Below are 16,257 nucleotides of genomic sequence, written 5' to 3' on the forward strand. Positions count from 1 at the left end.
AGAGAGAGAGAGAGAGAGAGAGAGAGAGAGAGAGAGAGAGAGAGAGAAAGAGAAAGAGAGAAAGAGATAAACAAATTGAATTGAGATAATAAATTTATCGCAAATGAATAATAAAGAATCTGCAATAGGGATAAAAAAATAAAAGAAAGAAAAAAGTAGAGAGACAAAAAAAGAAAAAAAGAAATATTGAATATATCTTCTCTTTACAGTAATTACACAGTAGTTAATTAATTAATTGATAAGATCTGTGAAAATCATTTAAATAATAATTATTAACAAATACGACAATGTTGATTTATTTATATTTTTTGATTTATTTTAATATCTATACATATATATATATATATATATATATATATATGTATGTATGTATGTATTTATATATTTATGTATATATTTAATAGGAATAGCTCGTATTTTTCGTGAATACAAATTTTCTATCTAATTCGCGAAGTCTCGCGATGCTGGTACTGCTTGCATCCATCCATCCTGTTTGCTAAGGTACCTGCGAGCAGATTCGCGAGGATCTAATATTTTCTACGCGCGGCACGAGCTCTCCTAGCACGTATTTTCTTTTGCGAATGTGTGCGAGAGTGTCTGATATATGTTCAGGACAGGTTCTACCACGTCGAGGAGATACTCTGACATTTGCCAGGTTCATAGCCGAGTGGTTCACCTATAGGCGAGGTGTACCTACAGTGTTATATTTACGACGCTACGTGAACAGCAAATGGAAGCTCGCATATATATATATATATATATATATATATATATGTGTGCATATATATATATATATATATATATGTGGTTTCTCTGGATCGTAATGAGGCACTGTAGGCTAAACTTCTCTAACGTTGTAAAGTTTCCTCGATCGAAGAGATTTACGGGAATGATTACGCGTTAAAGAAAAAGAAAAAAGAAAAGAAACGAAAAAGAACAAAAGAATAAGAAAAGACAAAATGTAAATAAAAAGGGAAAACGAAAAGAGATTGTCCCTTTTTTTTCTCTTGTTGTTTTTTTTTTTTTTTTTTTTTTTTTTTTTTTTTTTTTTTTTTTTTTTTTAAGAAAAGAAGAAAAGACAGAAAACCAAAGAAGAAAGAGGAAAAGAAGTAAAATTGTGTATTATTCAAGGATTGAATTATCTTTTGAATTATTTTCATATTTGCGTTCTCGTGATTTACGTTCAGAGAAAAAAAAAAAAAAAGAAGAAGAAGAAGAAAGAAAGAAAAGAAATGAAAAAAAAGGCAAAAAAAAAAGAAAAAAAAGAAAAGAAAAAAAAGAAGATGAAAAAGAAAAACAAAAGAAAGAATTTCGATTAGGGTGAACGCGTAATTTTCAATCATGTATTTACCTTGGTAATTACCTTATGTATTTTCGCTCGTAGTAGAAGATAACGTAGCGTATCTATCCATCTATCTATGCATGCGTCTATCTATCTATGTACGTATGTATGTACGCATGTATGTATATATGTACATGTTAAATGTCAAAGATATCCTTCATATGATCATAATCAGAGTTTCGGCTTCGATGATCGTTAAGAACGTAACTGATAATTTGACCACCCACGGTAAGCTTCGATCGTTATAAATCACTTTAACTTGTAGAAAAGAATTAAAAAAAAAAAAAGAAAAGAAAAAAAAAGAAAAAAAGAAAAAAAGAAAATAAATAAATAAAATGGCCGAGGCTAATGTGCGTCCGCGAGATACATACATACATACATACATACATACATACATACATACGTACGTACAAAGATACCTTGGTTGCGCGAAGCGATTCGTGTAAATGTAATAACGAAAGAGAGAAAAAGAGAAAGAGAAAAAGAGAGAAAAATAACGAGATGAAGACAGAGAAAGAGAGAGAGAGAGAGAGAGAGAGAGAGAGAGAAAGAGAGAGAAACGAAGTGCGTGTAAAGTCGAAAGGACGGAGCGTATAAATTAATCGATCGCGACGTGAACGTTCGTTTAAATTGAAATAACGCTTTAACTTTCTACGAACACGAATTTTTTTGCCATGACTTTCCATGAGAAAATTAGTGAATTATATTATAATAAAATTCAACATGTAAGAGAGAGAGAGAGAGAGAGAGAGAGTATTTAGTTATTTCTCTTTTTTTTTTTTTAATTAATTAATTAAATAAAACAAATCGGTAAATACTTAATTTGTACCCATTATATATATATATATATATATATATATATATATATATATATATGTAACACATAAGTATAAAGATTTAATACTTAATTTCGAACGCATGAATTTTTTTATTAAGAAAAAGAGAAGAGAAAAAGAAGTAATAAGAACATCGTTTACGTAATCGTATCGTCGATACTAACAATTAATCGTAATTTCATATGAGGATATTATATACATAGTTGATTTTCTTTCATCTCTTTCTTTATTTTAAGAGAAAAAAGAAGATAAAAAAAAATATCTAATTACATAGATAATATATACATATATCATCGATTTATAAATCTATCGATCCGATCGATCGATATGGATCTCAATCGACGTGAAAATTTTCACTTGAAAATCACTTTAATATCCTCTCGATGGATTCCTTTTCAATCTATTTTCAATTTAGATCTCTAAGAATTGTACGTACAATGCAATGCAATGCAATGCAATGCAATGCAATGCATAACATAATATAAAAGAACATACATGGATAAAATGAAACACACATATACACACGAACACAAACACGAAAATGAACACATATACATATATATATATATGTATATACGTTCAAACATTCAACGTGTGTGGCGTTGTGTATGCCCCCGATAATTGTACCGCATTAAAGGGATTTAAGCATGGCTGTAATCGGTCCGAGTACCGCTCGAAACGGCCTTTTTCCCGTAATTGGAGCCCGCTGAGAGAGATCCGAGAGAGTAAAAGAGTTACGTTTCGAGTGTAGATATAGTACGCCGATCGAATCCGCACGTTTATTACCCTCTTACCCATCCATCGATTCTTTTTCCATTCCTCTTTTTTTTTTTCCTTTTCCTTTTATTTTTTTCTTTTCTCTTTCTTCCTTTCTTTTTTTCTTTCATCGCGATTTCACCTCTACTTGTCTTATCTCTTTCTCTAATTCTCATTCTCTCTTTCTCTCTCTTTCTCTCTTTTTCTCTATTTCTATCTATCAAAGGATAGATGGTTCTACGTCGTTGTCCATTCTTAATTATCCAATTAATCGAGATAATTATCGCCGTGATTACGTAATTATCCGTATATTCACCGACGTAAAGCCAACTTTCTTGCCTTTCGTAACCTCACAGTGATGATGATGATGATGATGATGATGATGATGATGATGATGATGATGATGATGATGACGATGATAATAATGATGATGTTAATGATGACGATGATTGAAAGCGTTGATATTAATAATTGACCGATCGAATTTTCACGGTATGACGAATTTCATTGGCATTATCAACACATTCAGCAATATTTCCTCAACTCCCTCACCTCTCGCCACCACATTACAAAAGAAAGAAAAAGAAGGATGGTAGTTATCATTTATTCTCTCTCTCTCTCTCTCTCTCTCTCTCTCTCTCTCTGTCTTTTTATTCGTTTTTATCATTGAATTGCAAGAAAAAGCTGAATTTACGTCGAATTGTTGTACGGTCGCAAAATTTCTTTAAAAGTATCCTTCAGAGATAGAAGGAAGATAAAGGAACGTGTAATCTATTTTTTCAAACTCCCATCTCTTACCCTATTCCATCCCTTCCCCTTCACCCTTCCCCTCTCCAGACCCTCCTTTCTATAGGAATCGAAAGATACGATATTGTGAACGAAAGAGTGAACAAAAATAAAAAAGAATAGAAAAAACATTCGTGAATTTCTATCGTTTTCTTTCTTTCGAACTGAAATATTTCTTACAAGGAAAAAAGAAAGAAAGAGAGAGAGAGAGAGAGAGAGAGAGAGAGAGAGAGAATGGAAGATAGATAGATAGAAAGAAAGAAAAAAAGAAAGAAAGAAAGAAAGAAATCCCATCAAAACTGGATTCGAAACTATAAAAATTCCTTCGACGATTTCCCGGACGACCAAAAGACGAAGAAGAGGAAAAAAGAAAGGAAAAGAAAAGAAAAGGAAAAGAAACAAATAACAAGTTCGTCCAAATACTATTAACAACGGAGTGGTTTCGATCCTTAATGGTGGAAAAAATAGAAAGATAATATAATAAAAAGGATCTACGGAGCCAATCGGACAGATTCTCCTGTCTATTTCGAACGAGGACATAATCGTAAAAATTTCGGAAAGGTATTCTCTCTCTCTCTCTCTCTCTCTATATATATATATATATATATATATAAAATAAGGAATAAACGGGAGAAAAAATTTCGAATGGACGAAGAACGCAAGATACAAAAATGAGAAAGAAAGAAAGAAAGAAAGAGAGAGAGAGAGAGAGAGAGAGAGAGAGAGAGAGAGAGAGAGAGAGAAAGGAAAATAAAAGAATTAACAGGACGACCTTAATCTCGTTCTCGAAAGTATAAACGAAATCCTTTAAGATATTTCTAAAGAGACGGAATGATATAAAAAGGAAGGAAGGAAGGAAGAAAGGATAGGATGGTTGAGTGGGTGGGGTAAGATAGATAGGTGGAGAAGTGATAAGACGGATAAGTTCTTTCGAATGCGTACAAAATTAAATTATAAAATTGATTTTAATGGACGATTATAACTAACGACTTTCTCTCATTATATTATCACTTTTTTTTTTTTTTAAATATTAAAGAAGAAAATGAACAAAATCGATCGTATTATTCGAATGAGTTATTATACGTAATAAATTATTCGACGCAATTGTTGTTTCATATGATGATTCAAATGGACGACTCGGCTTTAAATATGAGAGATAGAATAAGAGAAAAAGAAAGATATATATATATTTATTTATATATATATATATATATATATATATATATATATATATATATACATATACATATATATTCGTGTTCACCTAATTGTCTACCGGAGCATAATTAATTATGCGTGTGAGTAAAAAAACACTTGTTGCACTCGTAACACTCGTTGCGTTTATCGCAACATTGTTATATCCTATATTGTTATATAAATAACGTGGGAGAAAGACAAAGGGAGAAAATGAAAGAAAGAGAAAGAGAGAGAGAGAGAGAGAGAGAGAGAGAGAGAGAGAGAGATAAAGAAATGAAATCTATTATATATATATATATATATCCAACAAAACATCACATTCGTCTAAATGTTTGAGAATTAATAAACAACAATTTCAAATAGATATAAATTTTTGAACGAGAAAGTCATACACCGCTTTTTCTTTTCTTTCTTCGTTTCTTTTCACTTTTTTTTCCTTTTTTTTTTTTTTTTTGCTTCTTCAGATATATATTACAAAGAGAGTTACGAAGAGAGTTTGAAATTGTTTCGATGAAATCGATCAGCGAAACGAGATGTAAGCCAGCAACGGCAGCAACACCATCATACATGTACATATAGTAGCTGTATGTCATGTATATGTATATATATATATATATATGCATACATATATGTACATATACTATACGTATACATACGTACTCGAGTTCAGAACTATACGAGGGAGTATATAATTCCTCTCCTCCACAATTGTATGGACCAACTCGCCCGTAGAGGATCCAGAGGGCAAGATATACGGCAGATACATCGACCTCGATATTTCAAAATCACTTAATACCATGGCATATAGACTAAGGAAAAAACTCGTGAGTTCGTATCGTTCTGAAAAAGAGGCTAGAACTCGAACCCGAACCCAAACCCAAACACGAATCCAAACCCAATCGTATTCGAACTTCGTTTGATCTTGTGTGAGTTAGTTAAACGGGAAAGTGGAAAAGGAAGGTCGAGATCAGACGATCGATCGATCTAATCACTGATCTATCTAATCACCCAATCACCTGTTTATCCGTGTTTTTCTTTTTTTCTTCCTATTTCTTCTCTCATTTTTCTTTTCCATTTATCCTTCTTCATCTAATTTCCTAAAGTACATAGAACCGTACGATAAGCGTTTCTACTAACTGATTAAATAAATAAAAAGAAAAAAGAAAAAATTGAGGAAACCTACTTTCGTCCTACTATCCTTTCCCCAGGATAATTCATCGAAATTTCTAATTTGTGGATACTACATGTGATTACGTGAGCGTATTCCTTTATCAATTATCGTTTAAAATATCGCACGTGTTATATATGATACCTGACGTAAAACTATATATATATATATATATATACACATGTGTATCTTAAATTTGGTATGTATACGTTACTTACATATCTATATAAAATACGTATGTATATATGTATTATGTAGACTTGTACGAGTATTAAAGAAACATTTTCCAAGTTTTATTTCATGTAGGACTTTCACGGGGCCATCGGTTGTAAAACAGTGTATTACCCATACTACATTGGCTCTTCGTATCATCGAAGATATAATGAAAACGACCATAATGATAATTAATATCCAACGAGTTCTTAACTGTATTTGCACAAGGCCAAAACGGATGCGACGTCTTACAAACGTACATAAATATATACATGTATATATATATGTACGTAAAAATATGTAATCGTATATACGTATGTACGTGGATATATACGTATATATGATAAAGTGAGACGTGTCTTTGAAATTGGTGATTAGCCACGGAAACTACGAGAGATGATACGAAGACAGGACTAAGACATGTAATCGTGCATGAAGAAAATCTTTATAAGAGTTTACGATTTATTCGTTGATTTCTTTTTCCTTCGACGATGTACAATTAAAATGAATAAACAATCATTGGATACAATATGATTGTTTCGTTTCAAAACATAAGAACAAAAAAGGATTACTTTGTTCATCGTTATGAATACTACCATGAATAAATCCATTCCTCTCACCTCTTCTCACCTGACTACTCCTATCCATCCCCTACTCTAGCTGTAATCCCGAAAGAAAAAAAGTATCAATCATTCTCTTCAAATATGGAACAAAACGAGGATGTCCGATACGTGTTCCAATTTAAATGTATCACCCTATATATCGTTAGGTAGGTGGTACGATATACAAGTAACATGTACATACGAACTTTGTATATACATATGATCGTGGATACATATGTGCATATGTCACGTTAGCACGGGACATGACCAACTTTAATTCCAAGCACGTGTCGCACGGAGCAGGAAAGGGCAACGTACGATCGACAACGCGTTCGCCATCGCCGTGATTTTATAGTTAATTAATGCTACACACCGTGGTCGCGGCTCGTGCCCACTAGGAATTTTTCGCCAATTATTTGTTGTTTAGCCGATAACGGGCAAGCGCGAGCAGCACGCGATTCTCATCGCGTTCGAGAGTTTTACTTTGCCCTCGCTCGCCAACCAGATAAATAAATTAAACAATATGTATTATATTATATGTAATATAATAATAAAATAATTATATTATATATAATATAATACTATAATGAATATACATATATATATATATATATATATATATATATATGTATGTGTATGTATGTATGTAGAAATATATAAAAATAACATAATCGTTTTTGTTTTCATATGAAAAACAAAGAAGAAGAAAAGTTTGATTGCTTATTCAAAAAAAAAAAACATATATCTTTATCTAAAATTACATATATATATATATATATATACGTATAATAATTTATTATTTATAATAAATATATTGTTTATAATAATATATTATATATATATTATAATATTTTAAAAATAAAATATATATATATTTTATTATTTACACATTATTATTATTAACACATTATATATATATATATATATATAATATTTTTGTTGATTTGTTTCTCTTTTTCTTGCTATCATTCTCTATGTATCTATCTATCTTTCTCTAACTCTCTCTCTCTCTCCCCCCCCCTCCCTGCCTCCCTCTCTTTCACTCTCTCTATTTTTTCTTGCCGTTTTCTCTCTCAATCATTCCCCATCGTTTTCTTTTCCTTTATTAGCTTTTATTTTCTTTGATTTTTTTCCCTTTCTTATTTTCCTTTTTTTTTCCTTTTTTTTTTTTTTTTTTTTTTTTTTTTTTTCATTCTTCTCTTCGGCAAGACTTTCGAAAATACCTGCGATTATTCGTCAAAGCCAGAAGTAGGTAGGTATACGTATAAGCAAGAGTCTGCGAGTTGAACACGAGGACGATGTAAATCCCGTAGGGAGCGAATCGAGCGACGTATCCTCATTTGCATAACTTATTGTCTCTTTTGAAGCACCCGCCGGGACACTTACGAAAGGCAATATGCAAGAGAGAGAGAGAGAGAGAGAGAGAGAGAGACTCGGTGAAAAGCATTGTTACTCAGGGTGACCGTAAAGGTGTAGGCACCCGTCTTATAAATTTCTTTTCTTTTCTTTTCTTTTCTTTTCCCTTACGATAAACAATTCGACTTACAAGAAGGATAAAAGATAAAAAGAAGAAAAAGAAGAATAAGGAGAGGGAGGAAGAGGAGGAGGGAGAGGAGGAGGGGAGGAGGAGGAGGAAGAGGAGGAGGAGGAGGAGAAAGAGAAAAATGTTGTAAATACTTTTATCCCAAGAATCGAATCGATACGAATCGAATCGAAACGAATCGAATCGAAAGGTATCGAATCGAATCGTATTAATCAGCGAGCCAATGAACATTGAATACACGCCTCTGTTGATCTTTGGATATACATGGGTTATATATTAATTGAAAAAAAAAAAAAAAAGAGAAAAGGAAAAAAAAAGGAAAAAGAAAAAAAAAGAGGAAAAGAATTTTTGAAGATTGACGTAAACACTCAATTTTTGTCGCACTCTAAGATAACGCGTGTAAAAGCGTAGGTGGGTATATAGAAGGAGAAGAAAAAAAAAAAAAAAAAGAAGAGAATTATAAGAAGAAGAAGAAAAAAAGAAAAAAATAAGTAAATAAATAAATAAAAGAAAAGAAAAGAGAAAAATAAGCGAGAAGGAATAATTTCATTCATTTTATATTCAAAAACGAAAGATTTTCAATCGTACGTACTTAAATACGTTTTCTATCATTCGTTTAATTATATTCTTCTTTCCACGAAGCAATTTAAATTTCGATTCACGTGGCACGAAGGGAAACACGATTTAAATGTTAATTAGAAATTTATTAGTAGCGCGAGTCTTACTCCAATTCCCTCGGCCATTCCATTTCCACATGTTCGTGATTGGAAATCGAAGAAAAATCGTAAGCCGTTAGCTTACGATATCGCATATGTTAACGTGAAAAACCATTTTGCGGTATCGAGAGTCCCTTTTAACTATCAATAACATTATTTACATACGATCTCGTTCTCTCTTCGTTTCGCTATTTAAATGATCGTTTTACAATAAACGATTACAATCGATATCCTCGTTAAAAAATTTAACTATACGTGCGTCCGTAACGTCGCAATTATTATTAGCAAGAAAAAAAAAAAAAGAAGGGATTTCTTTGACATTTAAAATTCGAAAAAAAAAAAAATAATAAATTCGAATCCATTGAATTGACGTTGACGAAAGAAAGACAGAGAGGAACGAAAAAAGGAAAGAAAAAAAGAGAGAGAGAGAGAGAGAGAGAGAGAAAGAAAAAAAAAAGAAGAAATAGAAAACAGGAATTCAACGACGATCGAAAGAAATATAAAACGTTTTTTATTTAACGTTCGAGGATTCCCAGGAAAATTAGTCGGTCGACGATTTAATCGACTTACGTATTTCCAGCAGCGCTCCTCTTAAAATTTAAAATTCGCGGCTCGCGCAATCCGGCCGGCGGCGGCCAATAGTATCAACGCGAAATTAGAACCATCACATACAAACATACATACATATATATATACAAACATACACACATATATATCTATATATATCTATATAGTTATATATATATATATACTTATATACGTTTTATATGTGTCCATGGTGAAAAGCTATGTATACGTTTATATACCTCTTTGTCTTAGCTCGGGGCAACCCAATTACGCGTGGAAGGTGCGTAAGTAGATAGTTACATCTTTGTAACTCTGTAATGGTGAAAGATCGAAAAAGGTTTAACGGTGCGACGGCAATCAGCGAAATAATTATATCTATCTCACTCACTCTCTCTCTCTCTCTCTCTCTCTCTCTCTCTCTTTCTTTATCTCTATCTCTTTGTTTATCTCTTTCTTTCTTTCTCTCTCTCTTTCTCTCTCTCTCGTTTACACCACTTTAAATTCCACGAAGGCATGAGAAACGAACATCAATGATGTATCTTTAAATTGTTTCCCTTCTTTCGAGCGTTTATTTTCTTCTTTTTTTTTTTTTTTTTTTTTTTTTTTTTTTTTTTTTTTTTTTTTAATTTAAAATCAATTTCTAATAAGCTTCTCTCTCTCTCTCTCTCTCTCTCCTTCTTTTCCTTTTTTCTTTCTTTTAAAAACAAAACACAAATGAAATTATCTCTAATTAAATGAATTTCTCTGATGTTTGTAAATTAAAATACAAAACTTATCATTAAAGCGAGAATAATTCTGATTGCACATCGGCACTTTTTTTCTTTTTTTTTTCTTGTTCCTCTTTTTTCTGTGCGCGTGTGTTTATTCTTCTTTTTTTTTTATAAATTTGCCAACGACGCTAATAAATTATAATAATAGCTCATATATAATCGTAGATATTTAAAGAATTTAGAGAAATTATAGGGAAATGTAGGGGAATTATAGTGACAGAGAGAGAGAGAGAGAGAGAATAAAGATAACGATAATGACTATGGTAATAATAAAAAAGCAATAAAAAAAAGGAGAAGAAGAAGAAGAAGAAGAAGAAGAAGAAGAATTAAAAAAAAAAAAAACAAAAAAAAAACAAAAAAAAAGCAGAAATTAAAATAAAACAAAAATAATAAGATAGAAATAAAGAAAAAATAAAAACAGGCAGCATGTGTTAACGACTAGAATACGTTATTTTTATCGAACGTAATAATATATTTTACAACATAATCGCTCTCGGGGATATTAATTTGCTACAATGTGTCACCATGTTTGAAGAAAATGTCAAAGTGCACAGCTCGTATAAGTAATATTTACGTCTGAGAGGAGGATTCTTCCATGATAGGTTGCCCGCATGAACGGTAGTGACGAAATCGTTTGGCACGAAACGCGGATGTAATTTCGATGGTGCTGGTCCATCTCTATCACTCTCACTCTCTCTCTCTCTCTCTCTCTCTCTCTTTCTTTTCTTTTCTTTTTTTTTTCTCGTAATGAAGGATAAGCTTGTATATAATATCTATGTACAAATATATATACACGAAAAGTTTCGTAATAATTGGCATCACTAGATTCATCTTCTTTTGAACGGGATGATTGATAAGTCGCTTTAAAGGACGGCCTAAATATAGGAAGAAAAGATAATAAAAAATAATAGAACTATTATTGTATTCGTTATAATCGTCGTCATCTTCATTATTGTCATCGTCATCGTCATCGTCGTTATTATAATTACAGGGGCACTTTTGTTAACTCGATACATCCCTGAAGGATGGATGATACCACGTGAGAAGAAATTTTAAACGAAGTCGATGACTGATATCGGCCATGGGACAGCGTACGTACATACTTATTCTGACGTATGTCCTGTACAAATGTATTCACTTTACTCACGAGTAAAATACCTATGTATATATGTAAGTAAGTAAGTAAGTAAGTAAGTAAATAAGTATTGTAAGTACCACGTCTCTGTTGCACGTGTGTAACCAACAGCTTCTGAAAGTGTTGTTGCTTCATCTAATAAGAGGAGTAAATGCGTATCCCATTGTCTTTAGTTTGACTCTAATCTGATCTAATAAATGGGTTGACGGCGGGGGGAGGGCCGGAAGGGTTGAAAGAATTACGAACTAACACTTACGATAGGATACAATTTTTCTCTTATTAAATGAAACGAACGATATAAATTTCTGAAATATCAACGACCGTATTATTGATACTTTGTATTTCTCCTTTTCTTTTTTTTTTCTCTCTCTCTTTTTTCTTCTTTCTTTTTCTTTTCTTTTCTTTTCTTTTCTTTACTTTACTTTACGTTATTTTATTTCACGTTTTCTTCTGATTTTTAAATGTTACACCATGATTAACGTGACAACGAAACGTGACACGTTTCCGTGACCATTTTAAATCATATATAAAGTAGTATTATTATTTTTAAAATCGATTCGCGTGTTTGATATTGCGAATGAAATGAAAACGAAAAGAAAAAAAGAAATCTGCGCTTTTATACACGTGACAGTCGGTCGCGTAACCATTTAAATTATATACAAGGTGTTTCGTTTTCTTAAAAATCGATTTAGCGCGTGTTCGATGTTGCGAATAAAAGGAAGGAGAGAGAGAGAGAGAGAGAGAGAGAGAGAGAGAAATAAAAAGGAAAAGAAAATGAATGAAAGAAAATATCTATCCGTTTCATTTTAAACGATTCAATGAGAATTACAATTAGGCTGATAGATCGATTAAAATTAACATTTGAATTCGTTGGTGTATCGATAATGAGACGAAAAAACGAAAAAAGAAAAAAAAAAAGAAAAGAAAAGAAAAATAGAAAGAAAAAGGGAAGAAAACAAAAGAGGATAGAAAATAGAAGAAGGAAAAAGTATTGAGGATAAGAGAGAGAGAGAGAGAGAGAGAAAAAAAAAAAGAAAAAAAAGAAAGAAAAAGATCTATCTCCTGCATTACAAACGATCGTTAAGAATTACAATGGACAAGGCGATTCGATCATTGATATTCGAATTGGTTGATGTATCGAGGAAGACGCGAGGAAGAAAGAAATTCGAAAAATCAAAAGGAAAAAGAGTAAAGAGAGAAAAAGAAAGCAGAAAAAAAGAGGGAAAAAAAAGAGAGAGAGAGAGAGAAAGAGAGAGAGAAGAAAAGAATATCTCCGAGAAATTTCAAAGCTTCGATAGCTCTTAGGATAAACGTACAGGCAATACTTAGATATCCGAATGGAAAAACGTGGGAGGACGAAATAATCTATGGTGGTGTGTTCTCTCGTCACTGAAATTTTTCATGCTTCCCTACTCGCAAATAATGCGACTTACGGGCACTTTCGCAATGTGGGATATATATATATATATATATATATATATATATATATATATACACGATGGCGGTGGCGTGTTCGCTCACCGTCGATCGTTGCACCGCGTTTATTCTCGCGCAGAGCTGCATATACTTATACACGATCGAACCACGCACGTATGTATGTACTTACGCACGTACGCAAGTATGTATATACAAATGCATATATATATATATGTATATATATACATACATATACACATAGAGAGAGAGAGAGAGAGAGAGAGAGAGAGAGAGACATGGACATGCACTCATACGAATATACGTAGTCAGACCAGGCAGGCATGCACGTACGTATACACAGGATAAGACTCGGTAAGAGAACCATACACGAGGACACATCGTTACATGCTCTCTCTCTCTCTCTCTCTCTCTCTCTCTCTCTCTCTCACTCTTTCAATGTGTATACCAAGAACGTCTGCCCACACGAAACGCGTCGGCTGCTTTTTCCTGTGTATTCCGTGCTTGCTTGCACGTATATATGTATATAATATATATATATATATATATATACATACACGCATACACACATTTATATATATATATATATATATATATATATATATATATAAAAGTTCCTCCGTAAAGAAGAACATCATACCGGAACGAGTGACTAACCTCTGCGAATGGAAGAAGATGGACGACGGTCCGTGAAGAAGTAGAAGAAGAAGAAGATGTTGAAGAAGGAAGGCGGTGGTGTTTCAGAGATATTAGATGAAAAAAAAAAAAAATCCTTCCAACGGCGAGGAGAAGATCGAAGGATGATGTGGAGAGACGACGATGACGATGACGATGATCCTTTCTCGGAAATCAGGAGAACCCGAGAGACCTCGAGGTTGATCCAGCTGAACGAGGCGACATTACGGCGAACACAACACACGTGCCCGGTATTTGCCTTTCGAGCCGATGACAGCTCGCGAAATATATTTCCGAAAAAGGGAGGAGGAGAGAGAGAGAGAGAGAGAGTGAGGGGGAGAGAGTAAATGAGAGAGAACGAACGTATGAAGTTAATAAAATGAAGAAAAGAAATAAAGGAAGAAAGAAATAATAATAATAATAATAATAATAATAATAATAGTAAAGGATTGATGCACTTTAACGAATCTCTCTATCTCTCCTTTCTCTCTCTCTCTCTCTCTCTCTCTCCCTCTCTGTCTCTCTCTCTCTCTCTCTTTCTGTCTCTCCCCGTACCCACTTCCTCTTTCTCTTTCTCTTTCTCTTGATCTCCCTTTTGATTTTCCTTTCGGATCTTCCTTTTTGATTATACGTATCGGATAAAAAACTTGCATATATTAGATACGTTCACCTTTCTTGTTGTTTTACACCAAGCAATTGTCAAATATCACTGCTTCGATCGAAAGTATATATATATATATGTATATATATATATATATATGTATGTATGGATGTATGTATGTATGTATGTATAAGAATATATAATGCGTACAGGATAATGAAATCAAACGAAATGAATTATCGTATGAATTCTGTGTTATATCTGGGTACTTGTATAAGTGTATAATTGTAACTGTATGTGCTGTAAGTGTAAGTGGAAGCGCTTGTATAAATGTTTGTCTGTGTATATGTGTGTGTGTGTATGAGGCAAGAGCAGGTTAGCGCGCGCGCGCACAAAACACGGTACCAGATGTTCACGATGTCGACCCGACGTCGTCTCTCGGCAGAGACGTCTATTCGGATCTTCGAAACGTCGCACTCTCACTGCTGCCTTCTTCGACGATGAACGACCGAGGACGAAGGATAATTACGTTGTGGATTGATTATCTCTCCTTCTCTCTCTCTCTCTCTCTCTCTTTCTTTCTTTCTGTTTCTGTTTCTGTCTCTATCTCTATCTCTATATCTATTTCTCTCCCTCCTCTATCTCTCTTTCTCTCTCTCTCTCTCTCTCTCTCTCTCTCTCTCTCTCTCTCTTTTTGCTTAGATTCCTTTATCAATTCATCAACATCATATATTTTCTCATCACCAGGACATCATCACTTTGTAATGTCTCGTTAATTTTCTTTCAATCCTTTTTATATAAAAACACTAAAGTTTTTAATAGTACGAGATCGAACGGAAAGAAAAGAAAATAAAAAGCTTAAGAGAAGAAGAAGATACGATGAGATCAGAGTCAATAGAGAATTTCTTTTTTTTTTTTCTCGTTTCTCGATTCTCAAGTTCGTTCGTTAGTTCCTGATCTTTTTCTTCTTCTTTCTTCTTCTTTCTTCTTCCTCTTCTTCTTCTTCTTCTTCTTCCTCTTCTTCCTCTTCCACTTTTTCGTTTCTTCTCACACCGATTTTCTTCGTCGGAAAATGATATAATAACAGCAACAAAAAAAAAAAAGAAGAAAAAAAAAGAAAAGAAAAAAATAGAGAAAGAGAGAGAAAGTGCTGACAGCTAGTCGTCGTTTTCCTCCTCGTTGAGATTACTTTTCAACGATATTCAATCGTCATCCCTTCTTCTCGTTCTCCGATATCAAATTATAATCACCCTACTTCCCGGATCGAGCGTAGTAGGAAGATGAAGAAACAAGGGCTTTTTCGGAGAAGATATCGAAACGATAATAATGATGTTGATGATGATGTTGATGATGATGATGATGATGAGGACGATGATGATGATAATAATAATAATAATAATAGTAATAATAATAACGATAACGATAACGATAATAGCAATGATGATGATAATAATAATATCAATAATATTAATAATGATAATTACGATGATGTCGACGACGACGACGACGACGACGACGACGACGACGACGACGACGAACGACGATTAATAATATTATTATTATTAATGATAATAATAATAATGATAATAATAATAATAATAATAATAATAATAATAATGAAGACGATGCCGATGATGACGATGACGATGATGAGAATAATATTCGGAGAAAAAAAAAACAAATGCTCGTTTAAAAACGTATGTATGTGAGCCACGCGGTGTCGCTCCAGCTGTGATCCTCAGCTGTTCGTGGATAGGTATCGACGTCGTCCGTGTGGAGGACGATATCGGCGCGGCCGTAACCGTATTGCTCGCCGGCGACCGTACGACTGTACGCGTGGTGGAGGCGGAGGAAGGAGGAGAGGCGTGGAGAAGAGAGAAGGAGGGAGAGAGGTTGGGGAGGGGGAGGAGGAGGAA

At 33.2% G+C, this 16,257-nt stretch overlaps 1 protein-coding gene across 2 annotated transcripts in view; it reads right to left on the minus strand.

Annotated features, from left to right (window-relative positions):
- Nucleotides 1-15,774, minus strand: part of LOC124954388 (myb-like protein I) — a 48,680-nt gene extending 32,906 nt beyond the window's left edge. Inside the window, exons 1-2 of one of the 2 annotated variants that reach the window (XM_047507266.1) lie at nt 14,747-15,774; nt 13,723-14,414 (exon numbers count right to left, since the gene is read on the minus strand). The gene's annotated coding sequence lies outside the window, so the exon portion shown is untranslated. Of the gene's footprint in view, nt 1-13,722; nt 14,450-14,746 lie in introns of both variants that reach the window. The other variant, XM_047507265.1, reaches the window with a different exon arrangement.
- Between the last annotated feature and the right edge of the window lie 483 nt (nt 15,775-16,257).

The sequence above is a fragment of the Vespa velutina genome, chromosome 15, assembly GCF_912470025.1.
Source record: "Vespa velutina chromosome 15, iVesVel2.1, whole genome shotgun sequence".
NCBI classification, from domain to species: domain Eukaryota; kingdom Metazoa; phylum Arthropoda; class Insecta; order Hymenoptera; family Vespidae; genus Vespa; species Vespa velutina.